The sequence below is a fragment of the Mesocricetus auratus genome, unplaced genomic scaffold (genome assembly GCF_017639785.1).
Source record: "Mesocricetus auratus isolate SY011 unplaced genomic scaffold, BCM_Maur_2.0 Super-Scaffold_100691, whole genome shotgun sequence".
NCBI lineage: Eukaryota > Metazoa > Chordata > Mammalia > Rodentia > Cricetidae > Mesocricetus > Mesocricetus auratus.
The window spans coordinates 46,879,002-46,887,610 of record NW_024429267.1 but is presented as its reverse complement, the minus strand read 5'-3'; positions in this window follow the sequence as shown (position 1 = coordinate 46,887,610).

Sequence of the window (8,609 nt, the reverse complement as noted above, 5' to 3'; positions counted from 1 at the left end):
TAGAACGCTGCACTGGGTGCGGCTCCCCCGGCTGAGTGGTTACCGCTTCAAACAGTCCAAGAACTCCTGGCCAAGACCCCTGGCCCGCCCCCAGATAGTAGCTATGACATCACCAGCAACCAATCAACGCATTCTCTCGCTCCTCGGTTTCTTTGCTTCCGGGAGGCCGGTCTCACCCGGAGCCCGGTGTCATGCGGGTTGTACCCCGATGTGGCTGCTAGTATCTGTCTCGTGGGCTTCAGCTGTGTTTTAGGAATCTGAGTCTTAAGCAATTCTGGGTCAGAGTTCCGTGTCAGGTGCACCATTTATGAGCGCGGTTGGAGCATCTGCAAGCGGCAATGGAGGATTGCGGTTCCCGACTAGAGGAGAGAGGAGCGGGACCTGGTATTGACCGTGCCCGCCACTCCTTGGAAGTTACTGGAAGGTACAGATCTGAGGTCGAACAAGGAGGAAGAGAGCTGAGAACACAGAGGAGTCGCTTGAATGACTTTAGGGATCTGGACTTCTACAAGATGCCTGAGCAGCAATTTAGGAAGCCATCCTGGCTCTTGCTACATGGGCAGATGCGCAAAGGCACCATGACTGAGGGAACTCGAGTTTCGTTTCCTCCTCCAACAAGGCTGATGGCTGACCTCCCTCCACCCCGAGTTATGGCGTTCACTACAGACGGCACGGCTCTCTACCGGCTCCCTGCGCGTAGCTGTCTCCACTCTTCCTATGACTGCTGCTGCGTTCTGGGGGCCCCTCATTCTGTTTTCTCATATGCACTCACTTCAGTGTCCAACCCACAGCAGTAGTTCCTAATGCACTTTCTGGAAAGACAAAAATGAAGAGGCTGCAAGACGGTTCAGCGGGTAAAGATGCTCGGCGCCCAAGTCTGAACAGGAGTTTAATCCCTGGAACTCATTTAAAAGTGGAAGGAGAGCCGCCTCCACAAAGGTGTCCTCTGACCTCTGCATGCTACGCCACTCCGTAGTAATAATCCACGTTTCAAATGAAATGCTCATTTCTCCCTCTGCTTCCAAGTACAGCTTTGTCCCTACCTCCCCCAGGAGGAAGGTAGACCTCCACATCGTCACTCCTCATTCTCAGTAGTTTCAACGACAGGGTCCACATAGGCCTCAGAACCTAGATTTGATGTTGCCACGAGGCAAGATAAACAGAAGAGCAGACAGCAGGGGGAGCACTGTCTTATATATTATATTTTTGGTTGTGAGCCTAGCCTTTAACGGCTGAGCCATCTCTCCAGCCCGGGAGCACTTTCTTTAGCCTCATAGAATTCAGTGCTAAATACACGTTTGGTACACTGAGGCCCTGGATTCAATCAATCCCCGGCACCAGAAACAAGAATCTTGGCCTGGTGTGGTGTCACAGGCTTTTAATCTAGCATTCAAGAGACAGAGGCAGGAAGATCTCTGAATTTGAGACAAGTCTTGTCTAAGCAGCAAGTTCCAGGCCAGCCAGGGCTACATAGTGAGACCGTGCCTCAAAACAAAACAAGCACACATAAAAACCCAGTCTGTAACTCCTCACATCTTCACTGAGCTATACTCAAATCCACTTAAAATGGAGTGTGTATCTTTTGCCTCTGGAGCTGGAGAGCATTGCTGGAGAGAAACACATAATTCTACTAGTTGGTCTCATTTTGCATTTGTGACCACAGCCTTAGTAAGTTAGAGGGCTTACCCAGCCCAGTGTAGTAAGGCAAGAAAAACAATTTTTAAAAAATGGAGGAAAACTTGTATCCATAGTTAATATGATGGTGTAGGTTTAAAAAAAAATCTGAAGGAGTGGTGGGCATATTTCCCAGCTTGCTTAAGTATAAAGGCCTGGGGTAAATCCTCAGCACTGAATAAGCTGGTGGTGTATCCCAGAACACAGGAGGTAGAGGAAGGAAGATCCAAAGTCCAGTGTCCTCAGATACATAGGGAATCCAGGGAATTCAGGGTCATTCTGAGTAACAGGAGACCTATCCTAAAGACAAAATTTTAAAAATCCAAGGGAACCTAAGGGTTAATTGTCTTTATATTTATTTGATTTACTTTCATGCATGAATGTGCACTACATGTGTATCTGGTGCCTGCAGAGGTCAGAATAGACCATCAGATCTCCAGGAGGTAGAGTTACAGATGGTTGTGAGCTGCCATGTGAGTGCTGGGAATTGAACCCAGATCCTCTGCAAGAGCAACAAGTGCTTTTAAGCACTGACCCCACATCTCCTGCCTCAGATGGGCAAATTGTTAAAGTGGGCTTAACAAAGTTATTGGACATGGGGCTGGAGAGATGGCTCAGTTGTTAAGAGAACCTAATATTCTTAAAGAATATGCTAAACTGATTCCCAGTACTCACATCAGGCCATTCACAACTGCCTGTAACTAGTTCCAAGGAAAATCTGATGATTCTGACCTCTTGCATTCATGCAAATACACACACACATACACACACACACAGAGAGAGAGAGAGAGAGAGAGAGAGAGAGAGAGAGAGAGAGAGAGAGAGACTCCTACACATAGTTTGAAATAATAAAAAATGAATTTTTAAAAAATTGTTGGATTAGCTGGGCAGGATGGCTCACACCTTTAATCCCAGCACTCGGGAGGCAGAGGCAGGTGGATCTCTGTGAGTTTGAGGTCAGTCTGGTCTACAGAGAGAGTTCCAGGACAGCCTCCAAAGCGACAGAGAAACCCTGTCTCAAAAAAACAATAGTTGGATCCACCTGTTTTGCTTCCCAAGTTCTGGGATTAAAAGTGTGCACCACCACTGCCCAGCTATAAAGTAAGGGTATTTAATAGAACATAAAATGCACTAAACAAATGAAACATCAACAAATTCTTATTATTAAATGGCAGTATTAAGAAGGGAGCCACTCAGGTGTGGCACATGCCTGTAATCCCATCACTGGGGCTGAGACCGGAAGATGTCAGTTACACGCTGGCCAGGGCTAGATAGCGAGGCCCTGTTTCAAATAAGAACAGCAACAATAACAAGAGAATGGTAACCAACCCACTGCAGTCCTGTAATCTATAGACTCAGACTTTTGAAGGTTGAAATAGTAAAGTTATTCAAGTTGAGGCAACATAGCGAGATCTTGATGGATAGATAGATAGATCGATCGATAGATAGATAGATAGATAGATAGATAGATAGATTCAGATAGGAAGGCCTTTTTTGGGGCATGGGGATTCGAGGCAATGTCTGCTAAATATCTTTAGTCATTAGGGAAATATAAATAAAAAAACATTGTATTAGAATGATCACAATAAAAACAATAGGAAGTTGGTTCTCTATGTGTTTGTACCTGTACTGCATACTGAATCCAAAACCCTGTGCATGTTATATAAGTACATCCCCAGCCACACCAAATTTGTGGGAAGACAGGACACATTAGAACTCACAAACACTGTTAGAATTTACATTGGAACCAAAAAAAAAAAAAAAAAAAGCCGGGCGGTGGTGGCGCACGCCTTTAATCCCAGCACTTGGGAGGCAGAGGCAAGCAGGTCTCAGTGAGTTCAAGGCCGGGATGGACCGTCAGCCTCCAAAACAATACAGAGAAACCCTGTCTCGTAAAACAAAACAAAACCAAAAACAACAAAAAAGAATTTCCATTGGTATAAATGCTTTGGATAAATATGTCAGCATCGTGCCAGTGATCCCACAATTCTAGTGTTGCCTAGTATGCACAGGGCCCTGAATTTAAAACCTAGCATAAATAAGAGGCTAGGTGTGGTAAGCGGTTCTATAATCTCAGCACTGGGAGATGGAGGCAGGAGGGTCAGCAGCTCAAGATCACTGGCTACAGAGATAATTGGAGAACCTGTCTCAACAAAAAGATAATAAAATACACAAAACTGGCCACAATTGTAACGTCACCAATAGTGTATAGATTAGTGAGAGTATTTTCCCATGCAACATTAGGAATAAGCAAACTGCAGCCATATACTATACTAGATGAACCTCACACTGAAACAGAAGTCAGAATTTATACTATGATTCCATGACAGAATTGATCAATGATTACCTCTGGAGGAAAGAGGCCACCGGTGATTAAGTGAGCCCAAGGACTGGGGATATTCCTTTCTTTTTCTGGGTGGTCATATTTGAGTCGTCAGTATCTCAACTGAGTAAGTCAGGCTCTATTTCCTGTTTGTTTCAAGACAAATTTTCTCTGTGTACCCTGGCTGTCCTGGAACTCGCTCTGTAGACCAAGCTGGCCTTGAACTCAGAGATCCTCCTGCCTCTGCCTCCCGAGTGCTGGGATTAAAGGTGTGTGTGCTACCATGCGTGGTAACTCTTGCTCTGAATTTCATACTTTTCATGGTGTGTTATCCTTCCATTAAAGGCAGGGGGGGAAGGCTGGGGTGATGGGTCAGCAGTTAAAACCCTTGCCACGTAAGGTGAGGACCAGAGTTCGGATCTCCAGTACCCACATGAATATTGGATGTGTGTGGTGGCCTGCTCATAATTCTCGAGCTCAGAGGGCAGGTTGGTATCCTTGGGGCATCTAAGCTAATCAGACTAGCTGTATTGCCGAGCTCTGGGTTGGACTGAGAGACTCTGCTTCAATGAATAAAGTGAAGAGCTATTGGGGAAAGACTGCCATCAGCCTTGGCCTCCACTTGAACATGTATCTGCATGTATGTGCTTACACAAATACACAACACATCACACACAGCTTAAAAGAAAGATTTCTCCGTCAGTGTCTTCTGAGAACTAAGCTGAGCTCTCCACCCCTCACAAGCTGGGCATGACTAGTTTGGGGTCCAGTGCCTCTGCCACATGGGCCAGACCCTTAGGCATCCACTTTCTGGTCAGAGTAAAGTAATGCCTAGCCCACAGGTTCCTGTTTTTTTTTTTTTTTTTTTTTTTTGGTTTTACGAGACAGGGTTTCTCTGTATTGTTTTGGAGGCTGTCGGTCCAGCCTGGCCTCGAACTCACATAGATCCTCCCGCCTCTGCCTCCCGAGTGCTGGGATTAAAGGCGTGCGCCACCACCGCCCGGCTTATGACCAGTCTTTATTTACATAGCCTTGTGACACTTTAACCAGCATTCCAAGAAGTTATCTCAAACTTCAAAATAATGCATCAATTGACTCAAATACATACCAGTTCCTACTGTCTACTCATTCTTTATCTTTTTGTTTCTTCTCTTCCTTTTTTATTATTTAAGAAACAAGCTTGTTTCACATGTCAATCCCAGCTCCTCTCCCCCCTCCCCACCAGACCCCCCCAGTCTCCCACCCCACCCCACTCAGATCCCCGGGAGGGTGAGGCCCTCCATGGTGGATCTCCAGAGTATGTCATTTCATCCAGGGCAGGGCCTAGGCCCTCCCACAAGAGTCCAGGCTGAGAAAGCATCCCTCATTGTAGGATGGATACTCAAAGTCTATTTGTATGCCAGGGATAAATACTGATCTACTACCCAAGGCCCCATAGATTACCTAGGCCTCCTCACTGCCACCCACATTCAGGGGGTCTGGGTCAGTCCCATGCTTTCCACACAGCCATCAATCTGGAGTCCAAGAGCTCCCCCTTGTTCAGGTCAACTGTTTCTGTGGGTTAAACCAGGCCAGTCTTAACTCCTTTGATCATTAGTTCTCCCTTTCTGTGACTTAATTCCAGGAATTCAGTTCAGTGTTTAGCTGTGGGTGTCTGCCTCTGCTTCCATCAGTCGCTGGATGAAGGTTCTGTTTCCCAGACTCTCTGGCAGTGGGATTGTAGGCTGGCACTCCCCTGATTCATATCTAAAATCCATATATGAGTAAGTACATGTCATGTTTCTCTTTTTGTGACTGGGTTACGTCACTCTGGATGGTTTCTTCTAGTGCCTTCCATTTGCCTGTGAACCCACAGGTTCCTACTGCTCCCTTTAGCTTCTCAGGCCCATACAAATGCTGCCCTTTACTGGCAGGGCTAAGAGTTCTCTGTCCCTTGTTCTTTCTCCCGCCTAGCCACATCCCACATCTACCCTTCCAAGCCGCAGAGGTGCTGTCTGACTTCCCTTCCTGAGAGGAAAATTTTGGTTCACCGCAGTCTACCTTTATGTCTACAATTCTATGTTGTGAGATCCGTTTGGTGAAGTTTTGGAGTCCTGCCCCTCCCCCAGAATGCTTGAGAACATGACCCACTATTTATGTAACTGTTGGCAAGGATTTCTGCATCTCTTACAGACAGGTGCGGGGCCCCTTAGACAATCCTGCAAATGTGGGTGTGGGCTTCTCGAATCGATACCTCGTTTACTGAGGAGCAGCCCTAGACGGAGGGCAGAGCTGCAGGGCTCTTCCCACAAGGTCTGGGTGCACAGCACACAGCAGATGATGCTCCTGCCTCGGCTTCCTGGGAAGCTCCTGCCTTTTTTGAATTGCACTGTCTCCTAAGAACAGTGGTTTCCTGTCTGCAGCACTCCAGTGAACAGCCATGGCTGGGAACCAGAGTCTCTAACTCTGGATGTGCACTGAGCAGGCTGTGTCCCTCCACCAGGAGCCTGTGCCCAGCAATCTGATAGTGCCAGTGGCTAAGGAGGAACACTGCCCAGATCACTGAGATTCCCTCTGCCCCATAGGTTTCCTTTGAAATGCTTGCCACACTTCCCTCAGCAACGGTTGAGGCCCCACCCTGAGCCTCTATTCTGTCTCCTGCGTGCGTGCGTGCGTGCGTGCGTGCGTGCGTGTGTGTGTGTGTGTGTGTGTGTGTGTGTACACGGGAAGGCTGGAGGGTGGTAACATGTTTTTCTCTACTGCTCTGTGTACCTTTAAATTTTTATTTACATTTTAAACGTGTATGAATGATCTTCTTGCATGAATGAACGTCCACTACATTCGTGTCTGTTGCCCACACAGGTCAGATCAGGGAACCAGATGCCCTCCCTGGAAGTGAAGCTACGGATGACCGTGAGCCACTATGTAGACGTTGGAAACCAAACCCGAGTCCTCTTTAAGGGCAGCCAGTGTTCTTAACTGCTGAGCCACCTCTCCAACCCCTATTTAAGGGGGAAAAACATCTTTAATCATGTGTTTGTGTAGGTATTGAGTGTGAGCTTGTGCAGTGCCTGAAAAGACCAGAAGAGGGCACTCAATCCCCTGGAGAATGCAGGCGCTTGGGGCTGGAGACTGCTCAGTGGCTAGGAGCACTGACTGCTCTTCCAGGGAACCTGGGTTCAATTCCCAGTACCTACATGGCAGCTCACAACTGTCTATAACTCCAGTTGGAATCCAGGTAATAACAATGTACATAAAATAAATAAAATTGTAGGTGCTTTTTACTTCTTAACCGCTGAGCCATCTCTCCAGTCCCCTCCACCTTCCATTTTTAAAATCACATTTTACTATTTTGTGTGTGAGTACAGAGGGACATAGCACAGCATGAATGTGGAGGAAAGGAGTTGGTTCTCTACCATGTGGGCCCTGGGGATCGAACTCGAGTACATGCTACCACACCTGGCTTTTACATGGGTGCTGGGAATCCACACTCAGGCCTCCATGCCCAGGTGGCAAGAACTATGAAGTCATTTTCCAGTCTCTGCCGTCAGCAGGCCCGATAGACACTGGGTGTGTAGATCTACCTGTATGAGGAATGGGGACCTCAAGAAAGAAATACCCAGAGATGCAGACTTTGTTGCTGTCTATGGGCCCTCCCCCTCCCTCCCCCCAGTTTAGTGAGAGCTACCATGCTGACTTGAAAGAGAACGAGGATTTGTCCATTTCTGGCCTCTAATAATGCAGGAGTGTACCCTTAACCCCAGTCTAGTTAACATATTCCTTCAGAATACAAAAAATGATAAAATCGCTTCTGAGGTTACAAACCAAGGGAATCGTGGTGGACCAAAGGAGAGAAACAATGCAAACCTAGGCCAGCATTGTCAGGGAGAGCAGGGCTTGCAGAAGGGCCTGCTCTACTGGAGACTAGCTATGCAGGGAGCATGCGCTGAGGTCTTGGGTTCCATCCCCAGCTCAAGAGTGGGGGAAATGGAGAAGGAAAGTGAAGGGGAAGGACAGAGAACAGCTGTAGCTGTGCAGGACTAAGTAACCTTATTTTTAAAAATTTTTTTGTGTATGATGTTTTACCTCCATGTATATCTGTTTGCCAAGTGCGTGACTGGTGCCTGTGGAGGTAAGAAGAGGGCATCGAATACCCTGGAACTGGAGTTACAGGTGGTTGAGAACCACGATGTAGGTGCTGGGAATCGAACCTTGGTCCTCTAAAAGAGCAGTCAGTGCTCTAACCACTGAGCCATCTCTTTAGCCCCTATTTTTTATTTTTGGTGAGACAATGGCTGGCCTGGAACTATGTAAACTAGGCTGATTGTGGGCATCCATTTGCCTCTGCCTCCCGAGTGCTGGGACTAAAGGTGTGTACCACCATGGCCAGCAAAAGGATGTAAGTGAAAAGACAGACACTGTGTCCTGGGGCACTTGGTATGCTGGGCCCCACAGGAAGGAAGGGGAAGGGCAGGAGAGACAGGAGAGGCTCAGCAGGGTCTTAGGACTACAGAAAGCAGTCGTCAAGGTCCACCGCCTCTTTGCACTGCAGATGTCAGTACAAGGTAGAGGAGCGAGGTCCTGAGGTTCTATCTGCCCCACCGATCCCCCCAGGATCACACAGGGAGCCCAA